Source organism: Haliotis rubra, unplaced genomic scaffold (genome assembly GCF_003918875.1).
Source record: "Haliotis rubra isolate DU_JTF1 unplaced genomic scaffold, ASM391887v1 Scf1340, whole genome shotgun sequence".
NCBI lineage: Eukaryota > Metazoa > Mollusca > Gastropoda > Lepetellida > Haliotidae > Haliotis > Haliotis rubra.
This window is the reverse complement of record NW_025765271.1, coordinates 109,869-134,699: the sequence shown is the minus strand read 5'-3', so window position 1 is coordinate 134,699 and position 24,831 is coordinate 109,869. Positions and strand designations below refer to the sequence as shown.

The following is a 24,831-nucleotide window of genomic DNA, read 5'->3' as shown; positions in this document are numbered from 1 at the left end:
ATCCTTTCAATAGCCTTTATTATCATATGTCTGACAGACTTCTTTATTGGAAAGATTATCCTAAAAATATGATAGAATGTGATTTTCGGAGGTGACTTAAATATTGAAAAATCTGCAAGGGCGCATTGAATAACAAGAAGATATGATGTCACTTTGTATTCTCTGAGAGTGAGTGAGGTGAGTTTTACGCCGCATTTAGCAATATTCCAGCAATATCACGGCGGGGGACACCAGAAATGGGCTTCACACATTGTACCCATGTGGGGAAGCAAACCCGGGCCTTCGGCGTGACGAGCGAACGCTTTAACCACTTGGCTACCCCACCGCCACGTATTCTTTGAGGAGCATATGCAACAACACAGTGTGATGCAGGGATCAGCAACGATACACTTGTGACATATAATGATTATAAGGTTCTCCATGATAGGAAAATTGAAATCTTCTGAGATAAAAGTAAAAATGCTAAAAACAGCATCTATTAAAGCATGGGCATAGACACATTACAGTATGTTAAATTTGAATGTGTTCACATTTCCAAACAGCTATTCCATTGAAAGAAACTGTTTGGAAGGTACCTAAAATTTTTCGAAAAAAGCCCTTTCCATAACGATACGACATTACTATTTTTTTTGTAAAGTATTTTTATTCACTTTACTTGGTTACATTTGAACATGATATGTGGGTAGAGTAGAATGGTACAGGTTGCATAATAACAAGCAGACAATGTATAACATATGGTACTGGGAATATAGATTAACAATTGAGATGCTAGCTAATATTACAGAGAATTAAAAGACTAAAAAATAAATTACAGGACTCCATCTAGGACATTCCATTTTCTGTAAAAATGTTTCATATTATCGTTTTTCTTCTCGATACATTTCTCTATCTCGTAGACATCTTTTAATAATGTTCTGTAGATGGTGAAGCTAGGTTTGTGTCCTTTTATATTCATTACGAAAATGTGGTGCTTTGCCAATAGTATCATGTGGTTGAGTAAGTGGTTACTATTGCAACAAAATAGAATATCATGGTTTGACATTTCATACGTTTTACTAAGGACTTGAGTTATAAAATTGTTAAATTCTGACAAGAACATTTTGATGGTTGGACAATCAAGGTATACATGGTAAATATCCTCACTTACTGAACCACATAATGTACATAGGCCATTATCTATCAATTTCATTTTTAGTAATTCTCGTTTAGTGTAAATGACTCTATGCAAAAACTTATATTGAAATTCTAAGAGTTTCGTGTCTTTAGTGCTTTGTCTATATTGTGAAAATATGGTTTTCCAATTTAACAACTCATTTAGTTCCCCGTTCCATTTGAGACACACATTCAGAATGTTATAATCAGATATAAAATTATCATAGAACCTTTACTAGGTTTAATCAAATCGTTCCAAGGAGAGCACATAGATAACGACGGTATATTAAAATTGTTATTTGTTCGTATAACTTCTTTCCACTGTTTGGGTATACTAAGGAGAACACGATTAAAGTCAAGTACAGTACTTTAATACCAAAATTTGCCTTAAGTTCTGCGAATGTTAGAAATGCGTGGTCGTTACAAATATCTTTAATATAAACTATTCCACATTTAATCCAGTTATGAATGATCAAACTTGGCTGGTTACACTGGTGATTTAACCATAGTGGCTGCATGAGTATTTCATTAATGTCGTTATTGTTACATATCGATCTTTTAACATATCTATGCCAGGCATCAAGAGAATCTTTCCAAAATGGATTTTTAATATTATAATGTTTTTGTGATGTTGGCTCCTAAAAAAAGAAGGTTTTGTAGAGGGAAACCGGCGAGAGCATAGTTCTTAGGTTTTGAAATATATCTCTTCAAACATGAAAGTTTTAAAGAGTCGATAAAGGTTTTCACGTCGACCATTCTTAGACCACCTTCTTCGTACCTTCGTACTAAATTAATTCGTTTTATTTTATCAATTTTATCATTCCATATAAATTTGAAGAATAATCTGTTCAAATCAGTAATAAATGTTTTTGGGGGATTAGGGAGAGAAGAGAAGATGTGGACAATCGTGGATAAAGCTAAACTTTTAACGACGGTTATTTTCCCTATCAACGTTAAATTGCGTCTTTTCCAATTCAGTAGAATTCTTTTTATATTTTCGAGTCTCTTCTTTGTATTAATTATCCATAGGTTTTCTAAATGAGCATTTAATTTGATTCCCAATACTTCGAAATTCTCATTATGCCAATCCATCTTATAGTCCTGGGATAGGACTATTTTACTACCTGCCATTGAGCCTAGCCATACTACTTTTGTTTTATCAATATTTATTTTCAAACCTGACATCTTGTAAAAGGAAAGCAAAGTTTTCATAGCTTCATTAAGAGAGGTCTCGGAACCGTCCAAAAATAATTCAGTGCCATCTGCATATTGACCAATAACATGTTCGATGTCGTTTAAAACAATTCCTTTTATTCTGTGGTTGTCTCTGATCATTACTCCTAGTATTTCTGCTACCAATAAGAATAAATATGGAGATATGGGATCACCCTGTCTACATCCCCTTTCATTATCGAAAAACGTGGACAAGTGACCATTCTGTATCATACACGAGGATGCATTAGAAATCAATATGTTAACCCATCTTTGAATGTTACTTCCAAAACCAAACTTGTCTAGGACCATCTTAATGAATAATTTTGACATGGTGTCGAAAGCTTTTTCAAAGTCAGTTAAGATTAGTAAACCTTTTATGTTTTGCCTTTTAGTTTCAAACATAATGTCATAAGGAGGTCTCATGTTTTCCGTAATGCATCTTCCTGGAATGAATCCTGTTTGATTTTCGTTTATAAGAAAATTCAAAGTTTTTTTAATCCTGTTTGTTATACAAGTACTTATAACTTTATACAATGCGTTTAGGAGAGAGATTGGTCGCCAATTCTTTAGGTATCTTCTATCCTTACTTGGCTTAGGGATACATGTAATTACTCCACTATTCATTGTCGTAGTCATAGAATTCTGGTTGAAAGTTACTTTTATATATCGGTGAATCCAAATTTTCAAATTTTTCCAGAAAAATTTGAAGAATTCGATAGGGAAGCCATCTAAACTTGGACTTTTGTTATTTTTCATTGATTTAACAGCATGCGAAAGTTCTTCAACACTAATATCGCGCTCAAGTTCATTTGACTGTTCTTTATTTAAAGAAGGAGTAGCAATATGTTCGAATACAGCTTTAATGTCTTCATCTATGTCGCAATTTGATTTATACAGGTTTTCATAGAATCACTAATAAGGGAGTTAATAAGTTTGTTTGTATAGTTTCTATTTTCTAAATGGTAAACATAATTTGTAGGTTTATCCCCTTCTTCATACCACTGGATTCTATTTCTAACTTGGATTCCTTTTATTTCTTCTTCTTTCATTTTTTACAATTCATTTTTACTTTTAGATAAATCAGCAAGAAGTGTTTCATTAACGTTTTGGAAGTTACTTCTTATTTCATCTTCTATATGACATATATTCTCCTCTAGTTCTTTATATTTTGCAGTTCTGATTTTCTTAAGATATGAAGAGTATGAGATGGATTTTCCTCTAAGTTTCATTAAAAATGTCTCTAAAAATAGAGTGTCACTGATAGTCAAACGTAAGTGTTCATCATTAATCTCGTCTAATTCTTCATCTGAATATGTAGGTTCTGCGTATTCTGGTTTTGTTTCATTAAATAAGTCAATTACTAGTGTTATATATCCCTCTCGTCTCAATAATGATGTGTTAAACTTCCAATAGCCGCTTCCCTTTTCCATATTTTTTTGTGTTGATAAAGATAACGTTACAGCAGAATGGTCACTTTTATAACCAGGTATGATGGATATATTCCTATTTATGTTAAAGAGGTCTTCAGTTGCCAAGAAGAAATCTAATCTGACTTGTTGGCGAGGATTCTTTTTCCACCATGTATACATTTTTGTTTTAGGGTTTAACTCTCTCCATGCGTCTATTAAGTTTAAATTGTCTATTTGGTCCAAGACAGTCTTACGAGCCCGTGGGTTATTAATGTATTTATAGTTTTCAAGGTCTATGGAGGGGTCTAAGACAAGATTCCAATCTCCACATACTGCAATTGAATCGTTACCCATATTTACAATCTTATCAAATAAAGATATATAAAAGGAAGGACTATCAGAGTTCGGTCCATATACATTTGTAAGGGTTAATCTTATGTCATCAACAGTTATATCTAAAATTATGTAATTTCCATTTTCGTAACTTGCCTACGACATTACTATTAAGGTAGATTTCGTTTTACAATTCTTTTGTGGATCATCAACACACTCAAAGGATTGGCTGAAACCTTTGCAAACATCAAAAGAAATAAGTTCAATCATATCGAAACATCAGTTTCTCGAAACATGTGGATTCGGATATGCTTTTAAACTTGATTGTATTAGCTTCCCAAATGTTTTTATTAAACCTGTAACACTGCCTCGCTAACTCTGTCACCCAAAACCTTATTATATAGCACTTTTAAATCAGATCTTACAGTAGAGCATTACCTCCTTGATGTTAACATCAAAAGGTTTAGGACAGCTATTGCACGACTAAGATGTACATCCCATGAATTAAATATAGAAAAGGGCAGATATCATAATGTTCCACGAGAAAATAGACTCTGTATGTTATGTGATTTAGGGGTGATAGAAGGTGAGTATCATTTTATATTAGTCTGTCCGCATTTTCACAATTTAAGAATGTTATATATACCCCCATTTTACCGCATCAATCACTGTGAATATAAATTAAGGTTATTGTTGAAAGCAACGAATCTACAAATTGTTAAAAACCTATCAATGTACATCTATCATGGGTTCAACAGTAGAAACTTTGCTTTAAATACCATGTAACTGTACACACTTGTATTGTACTATAGGCCTGTGGCCTCTTCAGTACCCTGAATAAAAGAAATTGAATTGAAACATCAGTTAGGCAACAAATAAGGAATGTCCTTTCATACAACTCGATGTGTCATCGTTTAAAGGATTCATTCCCTTTCACAAAATAAAATATGTGTAGTGGAAAACATCGGTCAAACATCGCTGTCAACGTGATCCCTAGATCATGGTAGTTTGCTCGAATGTTATATCAACCACAATGTTCAGTTAGAATCAGCACAATGTGTCATGCGTAATTGAAATAGGCTAGAAATAAACAACGAAAGACCTAGGCTGGGTTCGACAAACAAGCCTTCAATTATTCCATGGCGAGACATGCAAAATATGAAAGGGCTTACCTTTTTCAGATCAAGTTGTTTGTTCTCCAGACCATGAACGAGTGCGCAAACATATGTTCTCTTATCCAATTTATAGTATCATTTTAAAAACAAATAAACAAATTGACAATATCCGTTGCTATATGTATATTATTTGTAACTGCATATGTGAAATGTAATTGAAACACAATATTAAACGTACTTTTTGTTTTTAAAAATGCCGCATTTAGGAGTCCTACCCTGTTATCTAAAAAAAAAGATGTTGTTTGTTTCATGTTATTTCATCTTGTGTGTTTTATGGGCATATGTTATTTACATATTTAATTTCGGCATCACAGAAGTAAATCTCCTGTACGTTGAAGGCACTTGTAGGGTGGGAGTGTAGCTTCTAATCTTGTACATCTGAGTGAGTGAGTGAGTTTAGTTGTACGCCGCACTCAGCAACATTCCAGCTATATGGCGGCGGTCTGTATATTAATCGAGTCTGGACATCTGACAATGATTTATCACCCAAATATTGTTTATGTTTTCTTATGACATTCTTAGATCTGGTATTTTCAAATCAAACTAAAACATTATATGATCATGTATTTCACAACCGCCGGTAAATATTTTATGCATATACATGTATTATAGAGAATCTCACCCAAGTGTCTTCTGATATCAAACATATCATTAAAGTTACAAACATTTTTACTTTACTCAACGAGAGTTGATATGTTATAAATAGCAGAAGACACGAGGGTGAGATTTTATTTATCATCCAAAATAATTCTTCATCAATTATCAATAAAATTTATTTATTTGAACCCAAAACTGCCATTAGGCTTCTTGAGCAGTAATCTGAGTGAGGTCATAGCGTTGTGATGTCATAAACTTTGTGACGTCATAGCATTGTCAGCTGTGTTCTAAGTGATGTCAAAGCATTGTGAGATCATTAACTGATGATGTAATAGCATTATGACAATTCAGTTGTTGCGATATCTATGATATCTACACAAGCGATATCTACCATGGGAGCCAGTGTTGGGTGAAGCTGGTTCTGTGTGTTAGTACTCAAACTAAACTAGCACCTATGATGAAATGGGCAGAGCAGATTGTCTGGCTGCCCTGTGTCAAAAGATGTAAGAAAGATTATACTTTTCTTTACCTTCCCTGCGATAAGTGGAGTAATTATGTTAAAGGCACCACACTTCTCCAAAAGTATATAATGCATTTCTTTCAGAAATACAAATTATCAACCCTCAGGGAAGCTACCATACAATTTATTCCAAAATAAATTACGCATTTAGATTACAATACTAAATTAAAAGTTCGAATGAATTAATGCAACGTTGCATTAAATCGAATCTCGCACCCTGTACTGGCCGAACATGATTTAAAGAGAACCCCATAGAGTTGTGTCCCTTGGAGCGCTCGTTACGAATATCCTACGCACAACTTGTGATTGAAACCAGTTCGGCAAACACCGACACCACTGATAATTCTATACATGACAAGTGTTATCTGTTTGGAAGCTGTTCACCTCGAAGTTTCAATTATCGGTTTCAGGCAAGTCGTAAGGGATGATAAGTTTGATGTGTGACATTGTGCCTTTAAACCGCAAAAGCATTAGCTTCAACAAATACAAGACAATGCACCTCACTGTAAAAGTGGAAGTAATATTGAACGCAATCTTAACCTACGTTCCAACTCCATTGGCGGATCCAGAGGGAGGGTTCAAGGGGTTGGACACCCCCCCCCCTTTTGAAAATGACATAAGACCACACTGAAGATTTTTTTTGCGTTGGCAAAGCCAATGGGGGGTTTATTCAAAATTCCTGGATCCGCCCATGAACTCGTTTCCAAGCACCCGAACGTAAAATGTTCTTGACAAAAAGTTTCAATCAGGATTTAATACGAGATTTACAAAACTGGAGACCATGCCCCATTATGTACTTGCAGTATGTGTCATCATTAAGAGGAGCCAACATACACAACAACGGTTGTTTTATCGCACGTCATAGGTAATGTGGCAGTGTTGCGTTCCTGACCTTGACCTTCGAGGGGCCAAATCTGTATCACCGATCTGACATCACTTTATGAAACTACAGGCGATTTAGTCGCTAAGATATCCCTACCAGTTACATATCCATCTAACCCTATCTCTTAACGTGAACGATCCAAACAGACGCAAGTAGGAAGTTGTGTATATATAAATATATAAATATGAATTTATAAATATATGCAGCATTAATATATTCCGTATACATGGATATACATATACATACATATACATAAGGTGTTTCTGTGAAATACTTGTTTAAGTGTAAGAGTGGAAACCTATATATATATTTCCTTATTTGCGGAAATTCAACTTGTGCATTATTTAAAGAGAGGGTGTGCCAAATGCATATAGTTTTTATATGGGCCCTCAGACTGAAAACTAGTAAACTACGTCAGTTTGTTGCTCAAGTTCTAAACATCACATGCTGAGTTGAGTCATGTTTGTGAGACTAGAATAAAACATACTTTTACTGGAGTTTTCGTAGGTGGTTGAAGTTAAACAACACTGCCATTGTTTCCTGAAGAGACATACAAACTATTGATCAGTTTACCAATTTCAGACGAAGATAAATTCAGTTGTCTGTTTTCCAAAAACTTTACGATATCCCAAACTGCACATCTATATGTTCTCTTGTCCATTTTATCGGTGTACTTTTATAAAGTTGACAATATCTATTGCATGGAAATGTACACTTCATTCGTGAAAGGTAATTGAAAAAAATCTTTTTTGTGCACAAAATGATTTCGTAGCCCAACTTGAATATCACGCATGTATTATTTACATGTTAAAGTGAATATAACAAAAGCCCTTTTACTTGCACAACTATTTTTCAAAAACTTATCAATCACCTGAGTAAGATTTACCACTTTGGAATAAAAGTATGCCTCCAAATGTAATTGAGTGTTGAATCATTTATGCAATGTGGAGGATATTAAATAATGGTTGACAACCATAGTTCATGGATTGGGGGAGTTGATATTTCTGTTGAAAACCTCTTGACAAACAGGGTATGTATTAGCTCTTTCATGCTGGTTTTTCAATCTATGTAACTACACCCGTGGTGTAGTAGTCCGAGAACATAATGGTACTTGTTGTTGTCCTGGCTCTGGGTTGAGGAGAAAACCAAAGACTGGTCAGCTCTGAACCAGTATACTGTTCTCTGACTCGGGCATCCATGCCAAGCTGCAGCAGGGGATCTCAGAAGATTAGCACTTAATTTGCAATAGTCAGATTTAGCACGCACACGCACACGCACACGCACACGCACACGCACACTCATATGTTCATTTCTATTCACATCGTTATGCAGGGGAGTAATCTTGAAAGGGACTTTTTCACCCACCTCAAGTATCTTGACACCCCGTCCGGTTACGAGGATGTCACTACAGTAAACATCAATCACCTAGATGTGCACATGTATTGATACAGACGGGATGGATTGTTCTGTGACAGGTTATTGTTGCTGTTCACTTATATACCAGATCAGCCGGCAAAAACTGTTTCAGTATCACTTCAAACACCGTATACATCGTTCGTTTCATATTTGAACATTAAAACCTCTAGCCAATGCTTATGTCAATCGGCAAATATCTACAAGTTGTTAGGAAAGCAATATCTCCAAGAGGATTCGTGTTGCATCTGGATGTATTGACATGTGCAGAATCGTCCTAAACATTATTTGTATTTTTTGCGCTCCATGGTTATATGTGATCTGTGTCAATTACCATTTATCGTCAGAAAGTTTAAAAGAAGGCAATTTGGAGAAGAATTTTAATTGAGCATTTAGTCAACTGATACTATGATATCTACTAATAAATTGTCAACAAATCAATCATTCTCTGAAAACTAACTGGTTCTATTCTATTTTATTTACTAAAACAACTTCAAGAGTCTTCACGGCCCAATGACCGTCACGTCTTCTCCGCTCGCCCGACTCAGCACGTCATCACGACTATCCTTTGGGTTTCATTAGGGTTTTGCAATAGATTTGAGTCTATGACAGTTTAACTGCATATTCCAATGCTTTTATTAGGTATCTCGTATGGTAGTATGGTAGGCAAGGGTTCTTCGTGTACTGGAAACTTTTAGATCTTCACAAAGTAGCGAGTTCCAGTTCTATGGACATATTTCTGATATTGTCATTTTTGCCTCGGAATTGTACATTTCTGGTTGTACATGTTTATTGGCACCTTCCTTTAGTTTGGTACTTAATTTCTCCAATTGGTGTTGTAGTTTGTTTGCTATTCATGTTTTCTTTTTATCTGTTATATATTTCTGTCTGTACGGAATTTAATGAAGCTTTAGGACCCAGTTGGAGAGAAGAAGTGTCTTCAGCTTTAAGACCCGTGGTCCTAAGGTCCTAAGGTACAGTTGCGTGTTTGTCGTGGACTTTTCAATTAATAAACTGACTTTCTAATTGACATTATTTGATGATAATATTTATTCCAAGTTCTTTGATCGAATATTTTATGCAATGTCGTGATGCTTACATATAATTGCAATGTCAGTAGAAACAAAATGCAAACGTTTCATGAAGGAGAGACTTTATATGCCAGCTGGCTTGGACAACGTGGCTTCATGAAAATTCTGCTTTTTCTTTTGCAGTTTGCGCATCCAATAGGTGGTATTGACTTATGTCATTTTGAAAATATTCACTAGGTTCCTCTTCTCTTCTTTCCCAATTTCGCATACGATCGATAAAGATTTGGTCCGATTCCAATTGGTAGGAGGCTGCACACGTCATATTGGTTGTATAACAAGGTTGGTGCAGCCTTCCCACAACAATACGTTTTTGTCACAGGCACATTTTTGTTCTCAGAACGAGAGTAATGTCGTACTCTACCTGTTATGTAAGAAAAACTGATACAACGTCCTCTGTCTTTTGACTTTGCTTTTTCCTCTTGCGTTTTGTAGCTGCATGGACGAAAGTCAGCAGAACGTCCTTCACAAGACTCGGTGTATCTTTAACAAAATAGTTGTGTTGAATTTCTGATGCGTTCAAATAAAATTAAAGTTAACATTACCTTAGAAGAACATCACTTCATCGTTCTTGAAATTAATAGAAAAAGCATGTTTCTTTTGAGTGAGTGAGTGAGTTGAGTTTTACGCCGCACTCAGCAATATTCCAGCTATATGGCGGCGGTCTGTAAATAATCGAGTCTGGACCAGACAATCCAGTGATCACCAGCATGAGCATCAATCTACGCAACTGGGATACGATGACATTTGTCAATCAAGTGATCGAGCCAGTCACCACCAGTGACCATCCGATCCCGTCAGTCGCCTCTTACGAGAAGCATGGGTTACTGAAGGCCAATATTCTAACTCGGACCTTGAAGGGTCCGTGTTTCTTTTAATCATTTAAGAATTACATATCTTTCTCGGCAGCTGATGACCTTGCATACGTACATGTATCAGTCTTGGATTCCCAGCTGCAATAAAGCTGGCGAGAAAGATAATGATGACGGTGAGGGCAGCAGAGATGACGATGAGGAAGAAGATAGCCACGGCCATGACGGAGAGGGTTGCTGTAATCTCCCAAGATGTTTCACAGGCAGATATGGTGGTTTGGTTGGAGCTGTCTGTGAAAAGGGTGTGGATGGTCAAAAGAGTTTCTCTACTGGCGCTCATAATAAGCGTGTCCTTCAGTATAATTTAATGTGTTATTAATGAGCCTCACTAACAATTATTTCATCTGACATTAGAAATGCACAATCAGCTGCTGTGTCATGCCTTTTTCGTGCAGTTATAAATTTACATTTAAAATTTTCAAATTACATTCTGTTGATCATTCTTTGTGCAATATTCCATGCATGTTATTTCCTTCCACATAGAGGCGGTGTGTAAGGGTTCGCTCATCACGCCGAAGACCCGGTTTCGATTCCCTTCATGGGTACAATGTGTGAAGCTCATTTCTGGTGTCCCCCGCTGTGGTATTGCTGGAATATTGCTAAGAGCGGCGTGAAATTAAACTCACTCACTCCTCCCACATGAGAGCTGTACATCAACTCGAAAGGGAAAAACACAATTGGGAAGTGCCTCTGCCTTTGCAAAAGATTTGACATCGTGTTGACGGAGTGGATTGTTACGTATAAGAAAATAGTAAGTGTATGTTAGTACTGAGGCAAATTTGAGCAGCTCGGCCACAATGTTTGAGTGATATTAATACAAAACGGTATTTTTCTACAGATATCTACAAAAACAATGTCAATGTTGATATCCAGTTAAATTATGCATATAACGTATCATAAAAATAAATCCATTTGCATTTTGTCATAGTTGTCTGAGAGATAAATACGAGCTAATACAAATAATACGAGTTATTACTTTGTGAATGATAAGGATTTTGCTATTGCATCAGTTGTACTTTATAATAATATTTGCAAACATACTATAATCACTTAAACTGAGGTTTATCATCTCACCTTGACTACGGATCTTCACCACCTTGGACAGGTTCACCTCGTTCCCTGCCTCTCTTCTCCTTCTGCCGTATCCACGTTCACCGTTGGATGTGGTGCAGTTTACCTGACCCACAAGAATACACGTTATGCATGAAACAAGATGATATCAATGATATACCCAAGTTATCAACTCCTGTTTGAGATCCAAATAGAAGGAGAAGTGATGATTAGGGTGAGTGAGTGAGTTTAGTTTAACGCCGCACTCAGCAATATTCCAGCTATATGGCGGCGGTCTGTAAATAATCGAGTCTGGAACAGACAATCCAGTGATCAACAGCATGAACATCGATCTGCGCAATTGGGAACCGATGACATGTGTCAACCAAGACAGCGAGCCTGACCACCCGATCCCGTTAGTCGCCTTTTACGACAAGCATAGTCGCCTTTTGTGGCAAGCATGGGTTGCTGAAGACCTATTCTACCCCGGATCTTCACGGGTCTGATGATTTGGGACAGGCGGTGTGTGTAATATGTTTTATCGTGTGTTTGTTTGTGCGTGTGCGTTGTGTGAATAAGGGATGGGCTATATTTTGGTCACTGTTTTTATTTCGGATGTACTATGGTTTCTCTGAAAAGGGTAACCAGTTCGATTTTTTCCAGAGAGGCGCATCTTTAGTAACGTTATCCGTTTGTTTTTCAGGAAAAGGCTTCCTCAGTTCATTTGCGTAGCATAGCACACAACGAATGCCCATAACAGTCGGTGCTATATCCATACTGTTCATCAAATGTTTTCGTTTTAGATAGTTGCAATCAGCGTTGGTGTGGTTACTATTCTAATTCAGCTGAATGAATAAATGAACGAATCGCTTATTCAAAATGTACGCATTCCATACATCTATGTTTCATAAAAGTTACAACGTACCGGTTTACATGTGCTCAGACAAACACACCCCTCCAAGTTGAAGGCCCTTTTGTTCTTATGTAAACCATTCTTTTTGCTATTTTCCTTTATTTTAGGCCATTTCATCTATCAAAGCATAGTGATTTGAATTTTGGATGGTGCGGTTTGAATATTTCAATCATTCAGCTTCAGTGATAGTGACGAAACGTTGCAACCTACCGGGTCACAGGCCGAGTTGTCTGCCGCCACGCAGACTTTGACCCGGAAGGAGAAGATGACTTCGTCATTTCCGTCAAAGTGGAAGGCCTTTATCAGCAGAGTGAGCTGTTTACTGTCGGAAATGTCGGGGGTGACAGCCCCTGAGATGAAAGGGAGCCCGTCAGTGTACACACAGCTGAAACAACCAGGAGGAATGAATCACTTTAAAACATGCTTTCCACCACGACATGCCGTTCTAGCGAGTCTGCAACATCCGGGCAGTGTTCTTACTGAAGAGTGGAACAGTCTTCCCGTGGCAATCATCCAGACGCTTCTCGGGAGATGAAGACGATAATACCAGGCTGTGATCGCAAGACGTGGATTTTATACGCACCGTTGATAGATGTATTTGTTTCGATTATGAATCAGTTTTCGTGATATTTTGGCGTTTCATTTTAGTCAGGTGCTTTTTGCCTGTTTACGTGATGTTTGTTGTCGGTGGGTCGCAAATGACAACATGTCTTCACACAATATTGTCTATTTCAAAAGATGCACACGATTTGCAAAATTACCTTTCAATGTCATGATGCTTTGCAAACTTATGTAGTATATTAAATGTTGGCTTTGTGAAAAGTGTCCGAAGATGTAGACAACTTTAAATTTTCTCTATGGAAGCACACATATGCTTATTGAGGAGCTGATAGATATACTATAGAGATTTTTTACATTCAAAATATTCCGTGAACAAATCCGGAGCAACACCTGAGAAGAAAGTATTTTTCCATAATTATAACAATAGCTCCTTCATTAGCAAGCATCTGGTGTCACAGAACGAAGGATGGAACATTCCGTCATCACTGCACGACGTGTACGCTGTAACATCGTGTTCTAAAAACACTTCCTACATTCCGTCACCACAGACCCAGATGTACGCTGTAACGACGTGTTCTGTGCACGCCACCTACCTTCCTTCTATCAGCTTGAGCGTCTGTGCAGCGTTGGAAAGGGTGTTGTTGGCTTCGCCCCCCTCCACTCGTAGCGACGTGTACACTGGAACACATTGTCCATCATAACTAACAATGATATGCCAAAAAGCCGCAGGGTACTACATCCAACATTTCCACATCTTTGAAGGTTCTTTTTGTTAGGGGGCGGTTGGGTAGCCTAATGGTTAAAGCGTTGGCTCGTCACGCCGAAGACCCGGGTTCGATTCCCCACATGGGCACAATGTGTGAAGCCCATTTCTGGTGTCCCCCGCCGTGATGTTGCTGGATATTGCTAAAAGCGGCGTAAAAACCAAACTCAGTCAGTCAGTCAGTCAGTCTTTTTGTTGGGAACTGAGAACACGGGGCACATCTTGTGTTTGAATTATGAAAACTTCAATGCTTTATTTTGTTTTTGGAAAGGCATTTCTTTACGATGTGGCACAATTACATGATATAACAAGAAATCAAGAACTCAATCTATACTCAATTACTTCCAGACATCAGGACGATAATATACTGAACATCATTGAAAACGCACCACTTATAAAAGTTCAGATTATTAAAAGCACGTGTAAGGTATTGATTTTTTTTGAGTGGATAATAACAGATGGACGACTGACAAAAACAACAACACAGAAAAGACGCTCATTCATTGAAATGTTACACAGTCAGAAAGGATTAAATACACACGTGGGGTCAAATCGAAAAGTCAATATCGCGTGTGACCGCCATTTGCATTGACACATGCAGTTCAACGTCTCCTCATGGAGACGTTAAGCGTCCGAATAGAGTTCTTGAGGATGGCATTCCACTTCTGCAGTAGTGCAGCCTCAAGTTCCCGGATGTTTCGCATCTGTTGTCGCCGCTTAATTTCCAATTTCGTCCCACAAGTGCTCCATGGGGGATATATCTGGCGACTGTGCTGGCCAATGAATAACCTGGATGTGTGACTTGGCCAGATACTGCATGGAAAGTCTTGTTGTGTGTGCCCGTGCGTTGTCCTGTTGAAAAGTATGGACATCTTGGTGGTGATTGAAGACAGATACGATGTGATTCTGAAGAATCTGCTCATGGCAATAAAGGGCATTAACTCTCCCTTGAAAGACATGAAGGCAGTCCTGTTATTGCAATTTATTGTACCCCAGACCATGAGACTCCCACCACCCGAAGGTCTGCCTGAACCACACGCTCATCAGCAAAACGTTCACCACGTCTACGCCAAACACGTAGTCGGCCGTCAGCATTATGTAGATGAAGACGTGACTCGTCAGTGACTACCACACCATGCCATTGTTGTAACCTTTACTGAAAATTCCTGCTAGCCCATTGTATACGCTCATTACGGTGTCTGTAAGTCAGACAGAATTGGTCAAACTTAAGGACGTCGAGCATGGAGCCCTGTAGCGTGTAGACGGCGTCGCATGGAGTCAGCGCTGATGACCCCCACGTCAACCTTGAACTACTGCAGCAGTCCTGGCAGTCGGCAGTGTTCAATCACTGATATGGACAAGGTCAATATGGCGATCCTGATGGAGCGTCGTAACACGTTGTTGTCAAGGTCATTGATGATCACGGGTGCTGCCTGTCTACTGATGTCGTCTATGAAGCCTAACGATGGTGTAGTGGCCAAGTCCAAGTTGTCGAGCAATATCCCTGCTGCTGGTACCAACCTGAATCATGCCTAGTGCACGTTCTCTTTCGTGAGGTGTTAACCTCGGCATCTCTGTCCTCGTTTCACAATCGTTAGTGAAGCCATGGTTCTCATACACCTGCTTTTAATGTCACAGTCAGTATGATTTCAGATTGGAATTCGCGGTTTTTTTCATGGCTAGGCTGTGCTCTTTGGAATTAAGAGTCATACTGTGGACAGGAATTTGGTTCTAAAGCATTTTTTCAACTGGACATGCTCTTCGACTTCATGTTAGTTATATTCATTGATCATTGTCATGCTGAAATCCATCTTGATGAAAATATAGACAATTTTAGACTGGTGCGTTTTCAATTATGTTCAGTATATATATATATATATATATATAGTACAGAGGTGTTACAAACACATGTTAAAGCACACTGTCCGTATCATAGTCCTGTATCATTGTATCATTGACATTTTAGAAAAGAATGGTGGATATGAATATTTGTTGAACACTACCTCCTTGAACCCCAAACAAGAATTTGAGTTCAGTCCCAGGGTCAACCAAATCTCCGTTGTATAAGGAACCCCCGACCAACAGGTAGAAGTCCACAGCCTGGGCAACGTCCTCCCGAGACACTACGTGCTGGCTGTTCCTGGGGATAAACTCTTTATTATACTCCTTCATACCACAATATTCATAAACATGGGCATATACTAGACCATCTGGTCAGAAGTAATTTTGAAAATGGCGTAAACGACGTAGATGTGAATTACATTCAAATGCCGGACATCCGGGCATGAATTAAGATTTTCGCTTTGATTTCACTTGGCCACTCCATCCTGTGAAAGTTATTCGATGTGTCACGAAAACGAATTGTCTTTATACAGATCTGAAGGATCCTCCCATTCTCAAACATCCCCTTAATCAGATTATGTTGCTTTTGTAACATTTGTTATATTAGGATTACACTTTCTAAAGTACAGATTCTTGTACTTGTATTGTGTTGAGTCCCATCCGGGATTCGAACCTACACCCTCAAAGTCAGGCACCTTATGGCCAGCACACAGCCGCCTAACCCGTTCAACCACCGCGACTTCCACTGTTAAAGACCTTTTGTGCTGTACTCATATTCCTGTGGTGCGTTCTGCATGTAGGTCTACTTGCAAGTTCTTGACGGTGAGTTCTAAACAAACTAACCTCTCACATGTACCGTTAATGATGGGGAGTTGAAATGTTCCCCGATCTTATAATTACACGTCCGAAGTGATTACGTGCGTTCTACATAAGCAACAACGTCGTTGTATTCTGTGTCTACTTACCCTCCTGTGGCGTTGATCTTGACGATGCTGCTGTCAACGGCTACATTGCTCTCTAGGATACACTTAACCATGTACCGGTCATCCATGTAGATCAGCTGGCCCGGGCTGTATTTGACCACCACCACACGGTCAAACTCCTTCCTGTTTCCGGTCTGCAAGAACATGACGAAAACTGGAATCATTAACGTCCGTCCTCGATCAACTATGTCATTATATGACAAATATTGTAATGTATTAATTTGGTTTGACGTTTAAACATCTTCAAACGTGAAGTAATATTATAAACTTGCATTGATATTATGAGAAGAAATTACATATCATTCACAGCTACACATGTGAAGATCCGGGTTAGAATTGATCTTCAGTAACCCATGCTTGTCGTAAAAGGCGACTAAGGGTGGTCAGGCTCGCTGACTTGGTTGACGCATGTCACCGTATCCCAATTGCGTACATCGATGCTCATGATGTTGATCACTGGATTGTCGATTAATTACCAACCGCCGCCATATAGCTGGGACATTGCTGAATGCCGCGTCAGACAACAAATAAACAAAAAAAACAAACAAAACCCAACAACTTCATAGCCACAGCAAAATTATCAGAGAATGTCCTGTTCAGTCAAACGTACCTGCATATTTTCAATTTGTAAAGCGTTACTCGGGTAGAATGTTAACGAACATGTATAGTTGCGTAACATTATACGTGCTCTCCCCTTGCCCATCCTGCTAACGTATTTGATACCTACTGAAATTGCAGAAGTAAATAATACGTGCGCAAGAGGGATTGTACGTTTGGTTCAAGTGAGTGAGTGAGTGAGTGAGTGAGTGAGTGGGGTATCACGCTGTCTTTAGCAGTAGTCCAACACTATTGCAAAATTCCACAACAGTAGCATCAGAAATGGCCCTGATATATTGTTTTCATATTGGGATCAATCCCTACTCGTTCGCGTGACGAGTGAACGCATGGACCACCACCCTGGCCAATTACGCTTGGTTCTTTTGCGTTCATAAACGGATTCGTTGTGCTCGTACGCATCGTGTGGGCTTTGTACTTACAATGACGGGTACACTGGGACCGCAGGCTGCACTTTCATGTTCTACTCGGATGTAATGCCCCTCCCAGCTGTTGGGTTCAGATACCGCCATATAGCTGGAATATTGCTGAGTGCGGCGTAAAACTAAACTCACTCACTCACTGGGTTCAGATACGTTAATAAAGTGAGTGAGTGACGCTTTTGCAATATTCCAGCAATATCACGGTGGAGGACACCGGAAAGGGGCTTCGCACATTGTAACCGTCTGGGGAATCGAACCCGTGTCTTCGGCGACACGAACGGACACTTTAACCACTGGGCCACTCCTTTGATAAAGAGATCGTTGCTGGCCAGACATTTTGTATATATGTATGGTTTGTACTTACAATGACGGGCACACTGGATCCGCATGCTGCATTGTCATGTTCCACTTGGATGTAATGCCCCTCCCAGCTGTCAGGGATCTTGTCGAAGGTGGATACTGGAGTCGGCACTGCCTGGGAGTCACAACCAGTCACGCCCTGTTTGTCCTCCACGAAAGCCTCGTAACCAGCAGCACTGTACGGGTTGATCCCTATTATCATCAGGTCCGCTACGCAGCTCAGGGAATCTGAAGTAGATCAGTGTCAGACAATTATGTCTTGATGTCATGTTCTGTCTGTCTGTTTCTTCGTCTGCCTATGTATTCATTTCTGTTCAACTCTTGTAAAATGTTGTCCTGCTTTAACTGTTTGTTTGTTTGTTTGGTGTTTAACGCCGCACTGAGCAATATTCCAGCTATATTAATTAATCGACGGTGGACCAGAGACAATCCAGTGATCAACAGCATGAGCATCGACCAACACAATTGGGATACGATGACATGTGTCAACCAAGTCTCCAAGCCTCACCCGATCCCGTTAATCGCCTCAATATTCCAGCTATATTAATTAATCGACAGTGGACCAGAGACAATCCAGTGATCAACAGCATGAGCATCGACCAACACAATTGGGATACGATGACATGTGTCAACCAAGTCTCCAAGCCTCACCCGATCCCGTTAATCGCCTCAATATTCCAGCTATATATTAATCGACAGTGGACCAGAGACAATCCAGTGATCAACAGCATGAGCATCGACCAACACAGTTGGGATACGATGACATGTGTCAACCAAGTCTCCAAGCCTCACCCGATCCCGTTAATCCCAGCTATATTAATTAATCGACAGTGATCCATGAGCATCGACCAACACAATTGGGATACGACGACATGTTAATCGCCTCACCCGATCCGTTAATCGCCTCAATATTCCAGCTATATTAATTAATCGACAGTGGACCAGAGACAATCCAGTGATCAACAGCATGAGCATCGACCAACACAATTGGGATACGACGACATGTGTCAACCAAGTCTCCAAGCCTCACCCGATCCCGTTAATCGCCTCAATATTCCAGCTATATTAATTAATCGACAGTGGACCAGAGACAATCCAGTGATCAACAGCATGAGCATCGACCAACACAATTGGGATACGATGACATGTGTCAACCAAGTCTCCAAGCCTCACCCGATCCCGTTAATCGCCTCAATATTCCAGCTATATTAATTAATCGACAGTGGACCAGAGACAATCCAGTGATCAACAGCATGAGCATCGACCAACACAATTGGGATACGATGACATGTGTCAACCAAGTCTCCAAGCCTCACCTGATCCCGTTAATCGCCTCTTACGACAAGCATGGGTTAGTGGAGACCAGTTCTAACCCGGATCTTCACGGGTTTGTCCTGCTTTAGCAATAATAGTTACATTAAGGTACAATATATGTAACCGCTTGCTTACATCGATCTTTTTCGCAGCTGACGCTGTAGTGTTCGCTGTCGCAGTAGCATTTGGCTCCGGTGCCGTCGTCGTAGCAGGTGCCTCCATTGACACATGTAGTACTAGTACAGCTGAGCTTGTCAACGGTATCTGGCAAAAGAAAAACGTGTTCTTGATTCTAATGTTATTCACATTCTTTTCCTTCACCAGTCAAGATACATACATACATACATACATACATACATACATACATACATACATACATACATACATACATACATACATACATACATACATACATACATACATACATACATCACAATCCCTTGACATTTCTTCATAAAATGAAGAACAAGAATCAAAGACTTATGAGGTGGAGTTTGACCTTGCAAGGGTTCAATCTTGTGATTAGACACATTAAAGGCAAAGACAATGTTTGTGCTGATGCACTTTCCAGATTGTAAATGTATAATGACTTGATGATGCTGTATGTCTGTATCTGCATTATATCATAGTAATTCTGCAAGATGTTTCTCATGTTATTCATATCATTACATGTCATCTTATTATGTTAGTTATCTTGCTATGATTGTAACAGAACGTTTCTGTGAAACTTTCTTTTCCTTAAGAGGGAGAGTGTTACGAGAGTGTGTTTTTTTGTAATTTGTAATAACATTGATTAGTTGATAATAATTATGAGTCACAATGTTTAAGTTTTGAGTGTGGGTTGTGGGTTGCATTTCGCGTCATATATGGCAATAGTATTTTAGCGGCACGCCTTTTTGGGGTACGCTCCAGAGTTACCTCCCTTGACCGGTTGTTTATGTGTTGTTTACGGCATGTCGTTGAGTTTTCCACAGATTTCGGGAAAGTTTTGAGTGGATAAAGAATGTTCAAGAATCTGTGTCAGTATATATAAAGGCTGGTTGTTGTGCGGACTTACACACGGAATTACACGTGACTTTGCATATCTCTGGAGTTGTGTGCGTCTTTCTGCCGTCACCTGCCTACCGTCCTCGTCCGTCTGTCATCGTCTGACCTACATTCAAGATTGACAGTGCGAGCCTGAATGCTCTCATTGTAAACTACCATCAGTTAGAATAATGCCAAGACTCTGGTGAGTTAATATTTCATATTTGTGACCCATTACTTTAGATTTGTGACTCAATTGCACGGTACTAGAAATCTGTATTGTGATTCATTGTATCTTGCTCATTGTTTGCTCAATATATTATTGAATATCTTAGACTTGTCTGTGTTATATTTTACTGGTTCAAAGGGGATTCTTAAACCTTTTGTCACGGCAATTATTTAACCGTAACAATACATACATACATACATACATACATACATACATACATACATACATACATACATACATACATACATACATACATGCGTACATGCACATGGGTACAATGTGTGAAGCCCATTTCGGGTGTTCATCGCCGTGATATTACAGGAATATTGCTAAAAGCGGCGTAAAACTAAACTCACTCACCTAATTCAAGGCCGCAGTCATATCCACTATATGCTGAGGTACAGATGCAGTCTGCTGAAGTGAAGGTGCAGGTCCCGCTGTTCAGACAATCCTGGTTAGGACGTCGACAGTCAAACGTGGCATAAGCTGGAGGGTACAGTAAATGGCACACAATACTATTTATTCTTTACAGATTAGAAATAATGCAGCAGGGAGAGGTTGTGTAGTCCTGGGACAGTCTGGTTGGTTGAACTTATCATTAGCTCAAGAATTATGCCGGGAAGCGCTGCCAAGTCGAAATATTTGATAAATGTAAGAAATCAGTCAAAGGAACTTGCATTTCTACTGTAATACAATGGTCAGTAAGAAGACACCATACATACAGGTGCCAAGGTACTAACGACACTCGTTGGTCTGCTGTTTTACGCCGCACTCAGCAATATTCCAGCTATGTGGCTACGGTATGTAAATAATCGAGTCTGGACCAGACAATCCAGTGATCAACATCGATGTACGGAATTGGGATACGATGACATGTGTCAACCAAGTCAGTGAGCCTGACCACCCGATCCCGTTAGTCGCCTCTTATGACAAGCATGGGTTACTGAAGATCAATTGTAACCCAGATCTTCACGGGTCACTAACGGTACTCACCAAGGCCGAGGGATAATGTCAGAACCAACACAGTAAGACTGCTCATCCTGGCGCCTAGAGCATCAAAAACATATTTATCTCTGGAAACGATGGATGCCAGCCAAAAATATAAATGCATTAATTAAATGTCCCGATCTTTAAAGAAACAAAATACAATCAAACACTGTTGTGTCGAAGTTGAAGGGACTAAATCAAATATTTGAGTTAATTCAATTCAAGTCTTTATTACATCAGTGTGGGCCATCGGCCGAAAACTACATATGTGTACATACATGTCATAGACAGTTGTTATACTTCGATCAAATGTTGACATTCAAGTTAGTGTTCTACGGATTGGCATTGCATGATAAATTTGCATTGCAAGATTCTTTATTATGGTACAATCGTTTGTTGCGTTGTTGCCTTTAAACTAAGATTTAGAAGACAATAAGTAATACTTTGTGGGTATATAATTTTCACGTAACTGAGGGGCATATTACTCGATGTGGTACTCGTCTTCATTTATTTGAATTTTACTGGTTTCGATATAGGCCCAAAACGATGCAGGGGTTCAATGTTTTTTAAAAAGCCACTTGCCACAGGGCAAGTGACTTTAAGAAAGTAACTTGTCGTGACTAATTTTGACTTGCCCTGATTTTATGACATAATTATGATGATGTAATTATGAAAGAAGAAATCAACATGGTATGTGATGTTAATGTTTACTGGACTATTTATTGAAAAGTGATAAATAGCAAAGAAAGAATACTCTACTTTATTATCATTGCGAAATTTAATAGCTACATTTTGAGCAGATATGAAATTAAAACAAAGTTTATTTGCAGTTTGAAACAATAAGTGGAAATTATCTAGTAGCCCACGGACAAGTAAGATACCATTATTTGATTGCCCGAAATGAAAACTGACTTGTCCCGGGCGTCGGGCGATGGGGTTTTTGAACCCCTGTGATGCATAAAGAAGGAATACGCAGTTGACAATTCAAGGTTTCATTTCGAGACAACAGTGTTTTCGGCACATTTCGAATACGCATTCATTACATCTAACGAATTTAATGCTGAAGATTAATTGTGGATTTATAATAGTTTGTTGAGCATATACTCTGGCGTGGATTTAAGATAAATCGTAATGAAACAGCAAAGCATAATGAAATGTGTTAAGAAGTAAGACAAATATATAGATGTAAATGTATAGATCCATCATGGGTTGTATAACAGCTATAAATGAATGGCCTGAAGTAATATAGACTGAGCGAGTAATTTCAGGATTCTCGTACATCAAACATAACATAGTAATGCTTGGTTTCTGAGTAGATAAAAACAGATATCCCAGTTTCTGATATGCAAATTCAAACGTCAACGAAAGAAATATCAGTCTCTAATATCGGCCAAAATATATTCCATTGGATGAAAACGGTAAAAAGATTTTAAAATATACGTGAATGGATAACTGACAAACGTTGTTGAAACCGCGTTGTCGGGAAGGTTTAAGCACGCCCCTCTTTACCTAATAGCACCACATTTTATTAAAAGGTAAGAAGTGCAGCATTTAAAAGAGACAAAGATCCAGGCTCACATATTGTTGGTACTCAAAGTAAACCTGAGATTTCGTCAACTATCGTAGTTTAGAGCTAAAGTTATAAACATTACAATGTTGAGTTTAACCGAGTTATATTACTGCGAGCTACCCAAGTAATGAAAGCATAGGTACAAGGGAACAAGGCTACAAGTGTGTCCTGGGGAGACATGCAAAATATTAATCAAAGGACTCACCTATTTCAGATGGAGATAAAACATTGTCTGTTATCTAGGAAAACAACGACTGCACAAGCATGTGTTCTCTTGCCCATTTTATAGGGGCATTTTCACATTGTTGACAATATCCATTGGCTGGAAATGTACAATGTACACACTAACATATATATGAAATGAAATTGAAATTCTTTTTGTTGAAACAAGTATGTGGTCGTCCAACTGTAATGGCACATGTTTTATTTACTTAAACTAGATATTACAAAAGCCTTCTTACAAATGTGTTACAGTACTTTAATAGTTTCGCCTGTACAAGGAAGACACATGCAAGGTTAAAGTGTATGTTGTATTAGACAGACAGACATTCAGGCAGTTGATTTTCAGTACTCCAGGTTCAAGGCTCCTGGTACAAACGCCAGTACCAAATTAACATATTGAAATTTGATGACTGTTTACACATTTCGAAATGCAAACACATTTCTGAAAAATACAGCAACAGCACGGATCAGATCTGAATTATCAGAGTTTAAAAGATTTATCATTAGCTGGCGGTGGGAGAAATTTATACCTTAAATAAGAATATTTTTACATATTAATAATACATGACATTCGGCCTCTTCTTCTCTTAAATCACAATGATATCACTATTTTTGGACCTGCGACAAACATTTGCATTAAAATTATGCAGAGTTATTCTGAATTTACAATAAGCTCTAACTAAACACTTATCGATTAAACCGGTTAAATATCCTTCCGTTTGAAACAAAGGTTTCACTTTACGATAATTACTGAGATAGAGTGATGAAGAAGTATCACAGTGCCATTGTTGACAAAATATATCCTTTAAATTTTGTTTAAATGAACAAATGGAAACAATTGTATTGTATCTTGTATAAGTGCACTGATGGTTGACAGTCGAGCGGTGTGGTTAGACTTGATACTTTCTGACCTTTTTTGTTTTGTATAAATTATGTATATCACAATCCTTTTTTGTATTGTATAAATTATGTATATCACAATCCTTTTTTGTATTGTATAAATTATGTATATCATAATCCAAACTGGATTTGCGTGCTTGTACAACTAAAACGACACTTGAAAATCCATTTTAGAACTGACCTAAACAAACCATACCTTTCGTAAGGCGTCTAATGGGCTCGGTGGTCAGGCTTGCTGACCTGGTTGACCCGGAAGGTCTAAAGGGCGATCCAGTCTTTGTCATGCCGAAACACATACCAGATGGTACTTGTTGTTACCTTGACTGTTTCATTCCCAGGTTTTCCTTGGTACGATCGATCATGATCTCATCAAGAGTTCAAAGCGCGTCATATATATTTCCCTCAAAAGTCGGTAGT

General features: G+C 38.6%; 1 long non-coding RNA gene across 1 annotated transcript; it reads left to right on the top strand.

Moving 5' to 3' along the window:
- Positions 1-645: 645 nt before the first annotated feature.
- Positions 646-24,177, top strand: LOC124267861. Its single transcript, XR_006896143.1, has 4 exons — positions 646-841; positions 7,792-7,800; positions 23,684-23,686; positions 24,167-24,177. It is a non-coding gene; the product is annotated as an uncharacterized LOC124267861 (long non-coding RNA).
- The last annotated feature ends 654 nt before the right edge of the window (positions 24,178-24,831 follow it).